Source organism: Alligator sinensis, unplaced genomic scaffold (genome assembly GCF_000455745.1).
Source record: "Alligator sinensis unplaced genomic scaffold, ASM45574v1 scaffold976_1, whole genome shotgun sequence".
In the NCBI taxonomy this organism is placed as follows: Eukaryota; Metazoa; Chordata; order Crocodylia; family Alligatoridae; genus Alligator; species Alligator sinensis.
In genome coordinates, this window is record NW_005842117.1 from 482,841 (window position 1) to 498,757 (window position 15,917).

The 15,917-nt window shown below is 37.0% G+C and overlaps 1 long non-coding RNA gene across 1 annotated transcript in view; it reads left to right on the plus strand.

Annotated features, from left to right (window-relative positions):
* The window catches only part of LOC112550469, a 117,472-nt gene extending 113,298 nt beyond the window's left edge, over positions 1 to 4,174 (plus strand). The window contains exon 3 of the long non-coding RNA XR_003094338.1: positions 4,066 to 4,174. This is a non-coding gene — a long non-coding RNA (uncharacterized LOC112550469). The remainder of the gene's footprint in view (positions 1 to 4,065) is intronic.
* The last annotated feature ends 11,743 nt before the right edge of the window (positions 4,175 to 15,917 follow it).

A 15,917-nucleotide genomic window follows, 5' to 3' on the forward strand; every position in this document is an offset into this window, starting at 1 on the left:
AGAAGACATGTTGCTATTTAAGACATTACTTTTTCAAAGTTCTTCAGCCTAGCTTAATTTGACTCTGACTTCTGGCATTCCTTTCTTTACTTGATTAACCCTGCTACAGCTCTAGTTTTAGCTTTGTTTCATGATTTTTAATCAATTAAATATTTAACTTCAATGTAATTAGATTTCATTATGGCACCACTTTCCATTTTTTGTGAAATAAATAAGCATGCTATTTTCATGTTTGTGAAAAGAAGATAAACATAATCAATACGTTCTACTTTCTGAGTGGTTATAGCACTTGTGCTTTATTATACGTCTAAAGAGTATGGGCTTGACAATTTTATTGCTATTCAAATTATGATATAATAATATAGCTAAAAGGCTGTGAAGATCTTTGTGATTCATAGGAATCATGCTTCATGTTATAATATATCTTTAATATAACCTCTGGGAATATAGATTTGCGATTAATGCAAACTATGATGCCCTGATTTCATATAAAGCCAGCTGTGAAACAAGTATTTGGCAGAGTTTATTTCCACAGAACAGCCTTTTAAGAGTCAAAGTTTTGTATATATTTCTTGATATTTCTTATAGGTATTGATATCAATCTTGGCAGAAAATACATTATGTAAATAGTTCTGAACTCCTATATGTCTAATAAAAGTGAAAATAATGGACACACAAATAAAAATATTTTCCAAAAGGAAACACAGCTATAAAAAGTCCTGTTATAGTCAGAGATGGAAATATTCCTAGTGAAACTGCAGGGAGTGGTTATATCTTGGCAACACAGCTAGATTTACATTTCCGAACACATTGATATTGCTTAAAATTATCCACAAATTAACTTATTTTGCATTAATAATTTAGATTTTAATAAAGCATCTAAACAGTATGATTTATATTATATTTGTGTAAAATAATAAATCCCAGTTAATAAATTAACTCCGCCTGACAAGCGGATTCACACAGATGAAGTAGTCACTGGAATCATTCCTGAAGCCACAAGAAGCAACTGGCTGATTTGAAAACAAAGATGCATCCTATAACTCAGTTGAGCAAAATCAGGAAGAATGATTTGATATTCCAAACTTTCTGATTATTGAAAACATGAAACCCATACACTTCTGAAACATTTCTGTGGCTAATCTTGTGTGAAATAACTTGTTTTCCCTCTCAACTTTTCCATTTGCTGTGTTGTAGTAGGAGCTTTTGTAAAGTACACAGAACACTTCAAGATATAATTGTCACCCAAGAGAAGCCAGAAGCAGGGCCAGTATTGCAGATTGCTATCAAACTTTTGTTCAGACACACTCCTTGATCTCACATCGGCATTATGCCTGTATTTGTACCTTTTAGAGAAAGCTATATTTATAAGGAAGCCGGGGAAGTGACATACCATAGTAATGACCATGCAGCATCAATGAAAATAAATATTTTTCTGTTGATTCCTTTAGGAATGTTTTCCCCCCCCCCCTTCTTAGGCTTCCATAAAGCACAGGGGAATATGATGACTCAAGTGGAATACTTTTAAGCATTTTTCTTTAGGTCAGTAGTTCACATCTGGGCAAGGTCATTAGTGACCGGGAGTTATTCTCTGCAAGATGCTCTTAATCCTGCGAGGGGAAGTTTGTGGTCTTTGCATGGAGATATTCACATCACAACCAGTGTGAATTGGAACTAGTGCTGGATGAACCTCATCCATGTGCACAGCTAGATATTCAGATGCTTTTCAGAATGTAGGAGAATATAAATTGGGGTAGAAGTCTCCTAAGAGCCATCAGCATGCTAGTACTTGCTTCTTTTTGCTAAAACAGTTTTAGGGACATAGAACAAAATGGGATCTCCTGAGTCATACGTTTCATTCCTCTACTATCATAGGCGATTATATACTGTTATGAAACTACATCTTAAAAGTAGTTGAAGGTGCGAACAGACATAACATTTTGACCATTATCATTTGATGCTGCTATAAGGTCCTATGAAGTAACTGTTGCATTTTAATGCTACTATAGTGGTTATAAGTGGAATACATTACAATTTTAACCCTGTTTTATTTAGGGTTAAAGATAAAACAATTTAACTCACTTAAAATACTACTGGGAGTATCATTAACTGAGCCTATAGAGGCATGTCTATATGTGGATATTAGTATCATGCAATAAACTCTGGCATGGTTTATGCCAGAGTTTATTGCTCCTGGGTGCAGAATTTACATGTGTGCCTGGAAGAGGGTGGTGCAGCCCTGGATGTCAGGGGGCTCTGGGGGTCAACCTTCCTGCCCAAGGCTGCTCTGATCTGGCTCAATGTGCTGCGCAGGGGCTGGCTGGGGCATGAGGGTACTTCAGTGTGAGGCTAGCCAGCCCATACTAGCATCCTCATGCCCCAGCCAGCCTCATCAGCATCTACATGTCTGTTGTGATGAACTAAATAACTCCACCCTAGGAAAGTACTTGTATCTAACAATATTAACCTACAGAGTTAATTAGTTTACTCTGGTCTAATAACTCTGCTATGTGTAGGCCCTAATAGCTTTGCACAGTGATGCTTTACCAAGGAGTTAATTAGGCAACTCCTCAGAAAGCATCTCATGTAGATGTGCAGTAGATGTAGAAGTTGCATCATAAGAGTAGGTGTACATGCTGAAGTTACACCTCTCTCCTCCGCTTTTCAAGTGATGGAAAATAACATCTGTCTACAGCTTATGTTATTTGCCCCAGTGTATTTACTAGAGAGATATTCAGACCCTTACTGCTCTGTTGGTTATAAATCTTCTAATTTTCAGCCCATTTTTCAGATTTTAATTCTTCTTGTAAAATGATGAACCATGGCAAATTCATGGTGGGACTCATTGCAGATCAACGATGCTCTCTCATCAGCAAGAACAATGTCCAAGATACCATGCCATTGTTATTAACTCTCATTATTTTATTCTGTCTTGCAACATTTTTGGTGGTTTTATATAAATTCCACCATTAGGATTATGGGAGACCCTCAGGTTCTGTTTAAAAAACTAAGTTTCTAGTCCATGGCTTTAGAATTTCTTTGTGGGGGGAAAAAAAACCCTCATCAAGTTCAAAAACTAAATGACAGATGAAAAGAATCATAAAAATATTGTCTTTTAGTGTTTCCTAATTTTCTTGAGTGTTTGAATGTATGTTTGTGTGTAGGAAAGACCCACCTGAGGATTTTTTAATGCTTTGAGTTGATAATGCTGCAAAAGATATTTGTTCATTTATTTTAAGAAGTGCAGTTTAGTTTTATTTAATACTAAACTTTAGTTGTGCTATAATACATACAGTTTATGTTTCCAACTTGTTCAAACAATTAAAGGAAGAAATCACAAGAAATCATTCCTTCTTCTAAATCAGTCTATGGAAATGACACCACCCCCAATACATTTTAGCATAAATTTTCAACAACAATGGAATATTCCATACCTCTTTGGGGAACAGCCAAGGGCAGTGCCACAAAGAGACTAGGGATGCAGAAGAGAAGGCTACATCTTTCCCCATTCCCAAGGAATCAGCTTTTCCCATTTCCTACTGTCATGGTGGCCCAACTCCTCTAAGCAACCTACAAGAAGGGAAAGGTCATATTCCAGAGCAGGTTTCTCCATAAGAATTGTATGTATGCCCTCATGGTTTTGAGAGTGATAATGCCATAGAAAATGGATAACTTTGCATGCCAGCAGTAGCAGTTGAGGATTGTTTTTGAATCCCAGCATAAATAAGACTCCTGCCCTCCCTTCCACTCCTGTAACCTGTCCACCCCAACACTCTCCCCACCTGTGCCCCTCTTACCCTATACCTTATACCCTATACCCACTTATTACACCCCTGATAAATATAGCAACATTATGTCTGCAATTTCATTTTAGTACAAACAGAAAACTCTTTCAAAAGTAAAAAATGTGGAGGCCGTTATAAAATTTACTCTTCCTGCAGGAATTCCTAAAGTCTTCAGTACTTCTTTCTCCTAAACAATGAATCATATATCGATTTATTTTTTTTTTTGTGTTCATAAATAATAGAATTGCTATAAACTTGTGTTTGCCCTGGTTTATTTCAGGGTAAATGTTTACAACAAATTAAAGACAAGGGATTATGTTTGCTTCCTGGAAGTAGTAAATAAGAGACAACATGAAGAATTCTGGGAGTCTTAATTGGTTGAATCACCAACATATCAGGTAATATTTCATTTTTTCAGAGAATAAATGAAATAAATTGTATTTAGATATCCTTGGCCAATTTAGCAATCCTTTTTTTATCCAAGTATGAAACTGGAAACACTCCATTTCAATCCATGTCACTCTTCCTGATTTGTACTGGAATAGTTCATTCTCTAAATGCCTCATTTGTAATTTTTAAATACGAATTCATGATACAGAAGAGTGTGACAGCCTATTGATAAGGCTAAGCTTGAGTAAAGGTGGATACTTGTAAGTCCTTAACCGGATTGTTTTCATGCTAACACTTTCTATTATATGAGGACGTTAGACAGTGAATGATCTGTCTACAGTAATTATTTCCTTCAGACACCACATTTTTCAGGGTAGGATTTTTTTTTAATGTGAAATAGAAGGACTAGTGAGATCTTGTTACTGGATGCAAAATCATTGTGGTTTCAGCAGCTGTGGAGTAAAACTCATCTGAACTTGTTTCCTTTCAGTTTACTCAATTCTCAGTGAGAGCCTCTCTTATAATATGTTATTGCATATATTAAGTATCTTTTTCCTAGTTGATGCGGGGGCCAAACATGGTGACATTGTTTTGTTTAAGTTGGACACTCCAAGTGATTTCAGTGTCTCTTTCTAGCACACAGAGCTGCCAAAAATTGATACCAACTACAGGAATAATGCTAACACATCTTAATATATTAGGAAGACACTTTTTAAATAATTCAATATGAGAAGATTTCCTAGATTCAAAATTAAAATTTCTGGAAAAGATAGGAGACTCTAATAGACCTAGTACAGAACAGCCTACGACTAAGGGTAAATATTTTGAAAACACCTTAGCAATTTTAGAAGAGTTCAGAACCTGGGCTCCACTGCATGTGGAGCAGGATCATCAATTGTACCTAAGTCCCAAAAATAGCAGTTATGAAGATATGGTAACTGCTATTTGGAGACAGAGTAAAATAGGATTCTGCCCCAGTGTTGCTGCATTTAACCCTGAAATAGGCACCTGATACATGGGGAGAATTAGGTTCCAACAACAATCAAAATGAGCAGGGAAACACCTAAGAAATCAATAGGAAATGCTGAAGAAAGCAGTGTATCTGATATACTGGCTTTCCCAGATTTATGTTTCATTGTGAAATTCAGATGTATATCTGGAAAATATTTAGGCGCCTAAGTTCTCCCACTATATATATGTACAACTAACTCATTCTTAGGATGCTGGTGGCTGTGTCTGGATCAGAAAGAAAAGAATGAGCATGACAAAAGTCAGTGCTTGTGTTACTGGTCTATAGGCTCATTGGCCTTCTTTATTTTCTCTCTTACTCTGATTCCACATCTTGTATTTTTTCTACATAGTGGCAGAGCTTCAAGGGGAAGGTAGAGTGCACCCATAACCTAGCCTAGCCCATTTCTGGTGCACTCTCCTGATTGATGGGAGATGTGTGATTGAACCTCTTCAGGCTGGGATAGCTTTAAACCTAATCTCACACTTCTCAAATGAGTGCCTGAACTTCTGAGGCATTTTGTAAAAAATGGGTATCTCCTTTCCTTCAGCTGTCTTTCAGAACAGAAGGAACTAGACAGTATGTTTTCTGTTGAATTAATGTCATCAGCATCTGTTAGGTGTAATCTGAGCAGAACTACTGTAACATATGTTTTAGAGGGATTTAAGTACAGGGTTGCTTATTTTGTGGATTGGGTAAACATTGAACTGCACAGCTCCTCACAGAGTTGCAGTTCTGAGCATGCCCAGAAGCAAAATCATAGGTGCCCAGGATGCTTGATGAAAATGTAGGCTTTTAGAGAGCCTATTTTGTGAATGCAAACATATAAAATGACTTTACAGGAGGGAGTAGTAATTTTGCTTTCTAAATTTTAGATTATTTTTAGTAACCCGTTTTGCACCCTTTTCCCCCAAGCATTTGCTCAGAGTAGAATAACTAAAAACTAAAAACTAATAATTAAAAAAACCCCTGCGTTTGCCTTTGCACAATACAGATATTTTTACAGAAAAGGAATGTGGCAATTGAATGAACCCTCAGCTGATCTTGAGTCTATAATAAAATGTAAAAGACCATTTTTTAGGACTTCTATAGTTACTTTACTTCAGTGAAAGATAGAGGCAAATAATATAAATAAAAGATGAAAACAATGCAATACATTTTATTAGACTATTAGGTAAAGCTTACTACAACCACCAAATAAGACTAATGTTCAAAGCCTCTGCAAAACCTATATAAAAAGTTTTATTTGGTGGAACTCACTTGGGCTTGAGGTACCCTTTAGCAACTTTAGAGTCTCAGTAATAACGTACCTAGTGATCAAGGGCATCTTCCACTTTGTTCAACCACCAGGTCTTTGTTGTCCTTCAGAGGAAAGAGAAATTGTACATAAAGTGAAGGAGGTTTCTCTATGAAATAAATGCACATCTTCATGGAGACAGGGAAGACCTTTTGGAAAGGCTGTCTTCTGAAGTCCAGCTTTTAGAGGAGGCCCATAAACTTTGATTGCTGGGGAGGCTTTGGGCCAGATGGCTTCCCATAGCAGGAATATTTTGCTGTTGTTTTGGAAGGTTTGTTCCCCATGGCTTTCCTCAGTGAAGAATTTGTTGGTTTCCAGGAGGCAAGTGGGGAAATTAAGAGTGACTGGAATCTGGAATTAAGGTATTGGGGCCTCCGAATTTTACCCAGCTCTACTTAAGAGGAAACACATGTTAGAGAAACTGTGGACAACAGAAATTGTGTGCAGTGCTAGACTGTGTTAATGATATTATTTGTTCTCTTGTTTTTAACTTTTTGATCTTCATTTCAGACATTTTTGTCTGTATGTAATTTACTAAAGTCATAAATAAATATTCAAGAAAAATTCCTTTAAAATTCTCATTGCTGACGTTTCATGACTGATTACTTATGTTCTGTTTCATTGTAGTTCCAGCTAACTAGAAGCTTCAAGATTTTCTATGAAAGACTATGAGAATAAGTATCTATTTAACAAATTCATAAAACAATAGGAAGCTTTTCTTTGTCTGTGGCTTGTTGTACTACTTAGCTAAAAGTCAGGATCTTATTTTACTTCAGCAGATTTGCACAAAGTAGGCCAGAAATGGACTTGATCTTTCAGGTATAGCTTGTGTTACTTTGCAAAATTTCTGCTTCAGCTTGTAGATAAAGATAAGGATTTCAGGTTGCTGCAATTCACGAATTTCTCTCTTTGTTGTTTATTATTATTCTCTCCACTCTTCAGCACAGACTCTGCAAAAAAAAATCACTATATTTTTTGAATCAGGGGATCCAGAAAGGGGCAAACCAAATGTCTGCCATCTAGGACAGACTGTGATCTCATGTAAAGCTCAAGCCACTCCACTGAACTCATGGTGGCTTCTACTTCAGTTTTAGACCAACTTAGTTAAGATCAGATTGTGTCCTACAGTATCTAATTTGTTGCATGGCTAAGAAAAGAAAATAATCACTGAAGAAAAGGCTTAATAAAATGTCCTCCTTCTAACAGGTAATGGATATTTCTCTGATTCTTAAGATATTTTGTATGTTTTTACCCTATTTTTTTTCCTTTTCCTATTTCTTTCTTTTTTTGTCTGTATGCCAGAAGTGAAGGTGGGGGCACAGATAGCATAAAGACAATTAAGTCTCTTGAGTGTATCACCATTTACTTAAGTGGTGATACATTAAACTACCCAACTTTTTCCAATTTTCACTGACAACTGAAAAGTAGCTGTGCTAGAAGCTTAACAATGTGCATATCAAAAAGTTTACACTTAAATAGAATAGAAATCAAATTTAAAAATAATCCTTTGGCTGTTTGAACTGATATGACATCAGACAGATCTGAATGCAATAGAAGAAGAAAAAGAAGAAGAAAAATATGCCTGGTTTGGTGATAGCCTTGCTTATATTTGTTTGCGGAACACCATTTCCTTTCCAAATACATTTATGACAAAATGGGCATATCGACATGAGATGTGTTAATATACATTAGCTTAATTTAATGTGCATTACCCTTATGCATCTACACATGTGCACCCTTAATGCACATTAAAAATAGTAAAATTAGGCTAAAGTGCATTAATGCACATGTAAACATGACCTGTAACTGTAGTGCCGGGTCTGCCCAGCCACTAAGGGAAAATGTCAGGGCTGAAGGGACTTGGCACAAACTTTAGTACCAAGACGCTACACATGGAGACCCTTGCCAAAAATTGCTTAATGCACATTACATTTAGTCACACTTAAATGCATATGTAGATGTGTCCAATATTATATTGCCCTCTACAAAATTACAGAGGCCAAGTTCATGGGCAGATCTAGGATTTTGAAAAGGGGGGTGCAGATCATATTGTACATCCTCACAGATTAACTGGAGAAAATTCTGTTGTGTTTAAGTGAAACTAGAAGCTTTACCAGTATGGTAGATGGCCTCATGCTATATTATTTAGTTTAAGATCAAAGCAAAAACAAATATAACTTTATAGGAATGCCAACTAATTCACTATATTATATATAATGTTTAAATAATATAGTAAATGAGAAAAAATAGTCAAAATATGTTGCATTAGTCCTGTAGTTATTATAGCTAAATGTGTATTTCTCCTGCAAATTTGTAAAATAAAATCTCACCTTCTTGAGCATTTTGACAGCACATACAACACTTTACTGTCAGTCATTTCGAATTAATGTTTACTGGAGTTAATTAGGTAAAAGCCTGAGTGAAGGGTTTTTCCTAGAGATAAAAACAGTCTGCAGAGCTGTGAAATAGAAGAGAGACATGACAAGGAATGGCTAACAGATAGCAAAATTGCAGAAGAAAGATATCTTGATTTATGCGACTTCAAGACCATTAGAAAGGAAAGAGGGCCATTAACACTCGTGGAACGAAGAGAGATTAGCAGGGATCAAGTATATTATAATGAACCATGAAGTCAATCGATTCCCTCAGCACTGTCTGAACAGAAATGCTGTTGCTCCTCCCAGGAAGTTGGTTTTAAAGTTTGGGTGAAACAGGAATCAAAGGGGGGGGGGTGGGTATGACAACACCACTGCACCCTCCTAGATCCACCCTTGGTCATGTTTGTATGGCATATTTATGATGTCTGGTGAATATGCCTTCAGGCTTGGTCTACTCCTTCAAATGGTCTACTTCCTAAGCAGCAGAGCAGCAGGCAGTCTAATTGCCACAGGGGTGGGCTAGTTGTCCCTGTCACCCAGCAGTGCTATCTAGACCACCCATGGCACCATGTGGATAGGGATATACTGCTTCTGGTTTAATAGACTGCCTCCCTGACCAACATAGTGTACTTGAGGGTGCTACTGTCTGGTATGTTAAATTTACATGTAAATATGGCCAGAGAGAAGAACTTAAAGAGGTTCACTGTACTTAAACTATGTTATGAATAATTTGAATATTAGGACTATGATCTTGGATTATCATTCCATTCCATTTTATCAGAAAAGTCCACCTCACAATTTTCCCTTGTTATTCAAACTGATATTATGAATAGCCAGATCAGTGAAATGTGATTTGTTCTGTTTCTGAATCAGATGAGTTTATAAACACTTCAACTATGAACATGTTTCTGTACATGTTCATATCTATCTCCAAATTATAGTTTATCTGAATAAATGTGGTTTTTCATTTTTTTTTCCCAAAAGTGAGCATACCTAAGGGCCAAGCACAGTCAATGTCAACTCACTAGAGAAGCCGAGCTGCATGAGTATAAGCAAGAGTGTAAGCAGATGTGTTCCAGTGTAGAATCATTTGCCAAAGAAGGTAAAAACAAGGCACTTTACATGGGATATTTAAAACAAGATTGGATGATGCATTCTTGTAGAGGGCTCAATAAGATGACACTGGGCTCTATACGAGACACTAGAAGTTCAGTGGACTAATTCTACTGTGCATTAGTGTATCACAGCTAAAGCCATGCTAATGTGCAGTAGAATTAGTCTACTGCACATTAGTGTCAAATAAAAAACCTGCACTGGTGCTACTATGTAGCAGTGCTGATTACAGTACATTAAGTTAGAACCTATTATTACAGATACTAAACTTAATGCATAGTAATTATGGTGCATTAACGCACACATAAACATGTTCACTAAGTCCTTTTTTTTAAAAGCTCTATGGGAGGATTTCCTGGTATGTTCCACTTTCTGTGCACATTCTGATGGTGCAGAACATCCACAACCTGTACTTAACTGGGTCATTAATTACAGCTGAGTATATGGCTGCTTTGCATCATGAGAGATGCCCAAGTCAGCCATAGTACACCTATAAATCTGAACAGTACAATGAGGTTGGGAATTCAGTATTATGAATATATGAACATAAGAGGCCCCATGAGCATGCACGTGCAGTTTGTGATGCCTCAAAGCCACTGCAAATCTCACGCGGCACATGTGCACTTATGTGCCACACTGCTTATTTGCAGTGTAGCGGGGTTTTTTGACACTGGAAGTTTCTGGTATTTAAAAACATGCTAAAAAACGTGGTGTGGCACACATGGCAGCAGCATGCATCAAAAGAAACTGGAGCCTGGCCAGCCACATTCTGGCTGTCGATCAGGTTCTAAGCAACCAAATCAGCACTGCTGCTGCCCTGGGAGGCCCCCAGGACAGGCTTCTGGGGCGGCACAGTGCTGGCTTCAACCTCTCCTACCCCACCCAATTCCCTTTGCTGCACACTGGAGTGCACGTGCAGGGGCATACCTAGGAACAATAGGCAGCAGCGTAAGTATGTGCCACTACTATTTGTCCTACAGAAAACGCATGCCCCTGCACATGCACACTTGTCAGGATACGCCCAAGAAGTGCCATACTTGTTCTGACCAATGGTCCATTTAGTTCAGTATTTTGTCTCTGACAGTTGCAGTAGTAGATGCTTTAGAGGTAGAGAGCGTACAAACAAGTTATATCCGAATTGATCTGTCCCCTATCAAACTTCCTGGCAACAACCATCATTGGTTTAACGATACTAGAGGATAAACCTCTGACTGTTCTATTTTTATAGCTATTAATGCATCTGTTGTCCATGAAAGTTATAGTTCCTTTTTTAACCTGGCTATATTATTTGCCTCTAAACCCTCTTCTGATAGTGAGTTATGTCCTGCAAAAAAAGTAGTTTCTTTTAGTTTTAAACCAGTCTCCTGCTGATATCAGTGGGTGCCTCCTAGTCCCAATGTTCTGGGATGTGGTGAATAACAGTTGTCTTCTCACTTTATCAACACAAGTAATTATTTTACAGACCTTTATCATATCTGCCCTCTGCCTTCTGCTTTCCAAACTGAAGAATCCTAGTCTTTTGTCTCTCTTGGTATGACACCTGTTCCATACCACAGATCATCTTGGTTGCCCCTCTCTGTTTCTAATTGTTGCATCCTTTTTTGAGATGTAGAGAGCAGAACTACACACAATATTTAAGATGTGGATGCACCATAGATTTGAATGGTGGCACAATGATGCTTTTTGTTTTGATTTTAATTCTATTCTTAATAACATCCACTGTTATTAGCTTTTTGGTCACCACTGCACGTTGAATTGATGTTTTTAGAGAACTGTTTGCAGTGACTACAATATCTCTTTTCTAAGTCATAACAGCTAGTTAAGAACCCAGCATTGTATATGTATAAATGAGGTTATTTTTCCCCCATGTGCATTAACTTGCGTTTGTTGATATAGAAAATTAGCTGCTATTTTTTTGCCTTCTGACTTAGGTTTTTGAGACCTTTCTACATCTCCTGTCATTCAGTTTGGGATTTGACTATCTGGAATAATTTCCTATAATTTACAGATAATAATATACAGTTCCCTAATGGGGCCCTACTTTTGACCTTCTGCCATCCTGAAAAGTGATCATTTAAGCTGAACCAAGCTGAATCTAGATGTTTAGACCTATTACCTTCTTTATAGTCAAATAGAACTGTCCTTTAAATGAACAGGTCAGCAAGCACCCATTTTATATGCAAGTACTTTATAAAACACCAAAATGATGCTTGCCTTTCCCTCTTCCTTTTTTGTTTCAGTTTGGCAATATTGGGGAAAGGGCTTGAACACAAGTGTATGAGCCCTTATTTTTCCCATATAATGGGAAGAAAAAAACCCCTATCTCTTTGGCTTAAGCCAAAGCTCATTAGAGCCGAACGTTTCTGACAAGATCTTAGTGAATTAGGACCACATCTCCGTGTGTTTTACACTTTTGGAAGTCCACTGACTTCAGTAGAGTTACTCCAGATGTGCATAATTGGAAGTCAGATAAGCATTAAACTTTCCAGCTCCAAGCAGAGCCAGATAGTGACTCTGTGACATGGAACTTTGATAGTGAACCTAAAAATAAGAAAAGTAAATACATTTCCTTTACCCTTGTGCTTTTGGAGAACCAGAGATTTGGACAGAGACTGTATACTGCTTCCATATTCAGTAGCTCTACATACATTTTACCAAACTAAAATGATTAAAATAAGTATTTTTCAACAGATATTGACAGAAGTTTGTAGATGTTATTTTTACCCAACTGTCAGGGTTACTTCACATTTCTGAAGGCTTTATTTCTTTGTAAATTTTAATGCAACTAAATGGAGACTATTGAATAATGCTTCTACTATTGTTCTCATTAAATACTTTTGGCAGTACTCTATAATACTTAGAAAGGTGTAGAGTTCTCATTCGACTTTTTTTAAGACAAGGTTCCATTTTAATATTTGGCAGCCTTTTTGAGGAAACCTCTAGTTTCTAGTATATGTAATATATACAAAACATTGGAAAGTTTCCTTTCTGAAAGAGAACACTATGTAAAAGTAGTTCTTACACATTCGAGGATCTCTTTCAAAATCATTTATTAAATCAAATGCTACAAATGCAGAAAATTATTCAAAGTATTATAAACTATATATTCACAAGATTATATATATATATAAACAGGCAGAAGAAACAGCCATAAATTTGCTCTTGTATCTTCGCCCATAGTTAGAGGAAAATGCAAGCTACGAAACTTGTATTTGTAATTTTTATTTTAATTTCTATTTCTCATTCAGTGGAGGGCAATTAATTCCAAATTAAGTCTCTTTATTAGTATTTCTGGACAGGTCTTGAGCAGATCGTGTCATAATACCTTGGGAAAGTACAAACATATTACTAGCCAACTCCCATTAAGATTTGAAAAAACTGTCTGGCTGAGATGCTCCATGAAGAGCTGTAGAAGCAGATGGGGGTCTGCCATTTTTTCCATTATCATACTGTATTTGTTAAAAATCAGTTTTTAAAATGGTTCTCTTTTTTTCATAATTGCCACATGCGTTTTTATGCAGTTACTCTTAACATAAAGTTTGTGACTTCCACAACTGGGTTCCCAGCCCAGATAATGGAGGTCCTTAATATACTTCTTGTTGCCAGTTTTCAACTGAATGAGAACTTTTTTTACTTGATTTTCCTCCAGGGAAAGATGTCCCCATTCTTTTGATTCTCACCATGACTTCTGTGAAGTAACTCAGTTAAAAATGGTTGGCTATTTCTTTGAAGGAGATTTGTGAGCAGCTGATGGAGATTCATGTAAGAGAAAAAAAGTGAAGAGCACCCTTGTAGTCTATCCCTTATAACTCTATAGTACCATGCAACCTAATGCATTATTTTCTGTACAAAGTATTTGACTTAAAGGATGTTATATAAGCTACAGGAAAAATCTTTTCCTTCGAAGTAACTGATGTGATATACAGCTTCCCTGTTTCAAGATGCATGAAGAACTCAAATATTTTACTACTTTACTAGCATGCAAATGAAACAGTGGCTATACAAATTACTGCATGCTATTACCATTGTTTCCAGTACAGTCACCACACGGAGACCATGTTGTTTCTTGAATGTACAACGCAGTATTTCATGGTAACACCACAAATGATGCATGTCACCACTGCATTAAGAGCTCTTGTGATATTTGGATTTTTGTTTCATTACACATTTTTGTTTACACTTTGATAGCTTTCCGAAAGCAAATAATAAACAGAAATGTCTGCTGGGCTATGTACATTAAAGGAAGAGTTAGCATGCTGTACGTTCTAGCTTCCCAGGATTCAGATCAGAGAGTTGGCCTAATTCACTGTCATTTAAAACCAGATGTTTTTTCTGGCACATTGTCTTGCTAAAACAGCAACAATATCCATCAGATGGTACTCAGGAAAGCTTGACTGAGTTAAGTTAGATACCATGAATAAGCAAGAACAATGAAGAATTGAAAACTGGTCTTAAAAAAAAAAAAAAAAAATCAGAAAAATAAGAAACAGTTTGTTTTTCACCTCTTGATGCTTTGAGGTCAGGAGAGGTCTTTAGCATAAATGTTGATGATAGGACTGGGAAATGGTTACACACCGATATGATACTCACTATTACACAATATATACTGTGCGCCATCTACATGTGCAATTAATGTGAAGTAATAAACTCCAGCACCTATTGCTATGGAGTTTATTGCTCCCAGGTGCACCGTTTGAATGTGCGCCTGGAATCACAGCACATTGAGCCAGGTCAGACCAGTCCCAGCTGGCACAGGGCCCTGGGGGTAAGCCCACCAGTCTAGGGTTGCTCCCCCCTGGCTCAACATGCTGCAGAGGGTCTGCTTGGTACATGAGGGTGCTCCAGTGTAGGGCTAGGCAAGTAAAGACAGTATAAAAGATGTGTCTTAGATAAATACACTCTTCATTTATCCACTGGAGGCTGGGGTGGCACAGGCACTAAGGCACTGTTGACAGCTCAAAGGTCATAAGACCGAGGCCACAGTAGAAGCACTTACGGTGTAACCTTGTCAGATTCCAATGAACCTGCAAATTCTGTTAAATAACTTGTCACAAGGACATGAGAAGAAAGAAATGAAGGCTTTATCCTATAAAACACAACTTGAAAACTGTTTTTTTTACCAAGGGAGAGTAAGTACAAGCCCAGACTTTCTGCTGGCATAACTAAATACAGAACCATCTAAATCAAGAGACCACACTGCACTAGCTGAGAATGCAGATCAAAATACTTTATGTTTGCATTGTATCACTCATTAGAAAAATTGGTGTTAAAAAAAAAAGGATAGCATGATATATGAGAGCTGTCTGCTTGTTGTGATGACAAGAACAAATTTTCCTCTTCCAGGTTGGGAGAAATTTAATCTTGTTCTGAACATCATACACATTTGTATCATGACCAAAACTTTTTCATACTCGAAAGAAAATGTGGCTGAGAGCAAAAAAGGACAAAGAGAATCCAGGGAATAGCTGTGAATACATTCTGAAAAATAATAGTATGGCTTGGCAAAACCTTTCCATGTAGACAACTCCAACAAAAATAACCAGAAACAAATCAAAATTTAGAAAAGAAAAGGAAAGAAAACAAAGTAAATTAATAAAAACTAAATAATGTTCCTTTCCCAAGGAGAAATTGTATCCTACAAAGGGAGAAGTGCCAGAAATTCCATGAAATCCAGTAGTAGGTGCTCAAGTTCTTCGCTGATAGGTGGCAGCATAACACCCTAAGACAGATAGCTGCATGGAGACTATACCAGATCTCAAATCTGGCACAATTTACATATTGTACATGTGTTTGCTAGAATAACACACAATTACCTAAATGATAAAATGATATATGTTCTTATAAAAGCTTTGCTTTTCTTCCCCTTCTGAGCCACGCATACAATTTTAACCTTCTGGTAGCATGGGATAGATTTATTTCCCTGATATATACAGGTTTATGGGGCC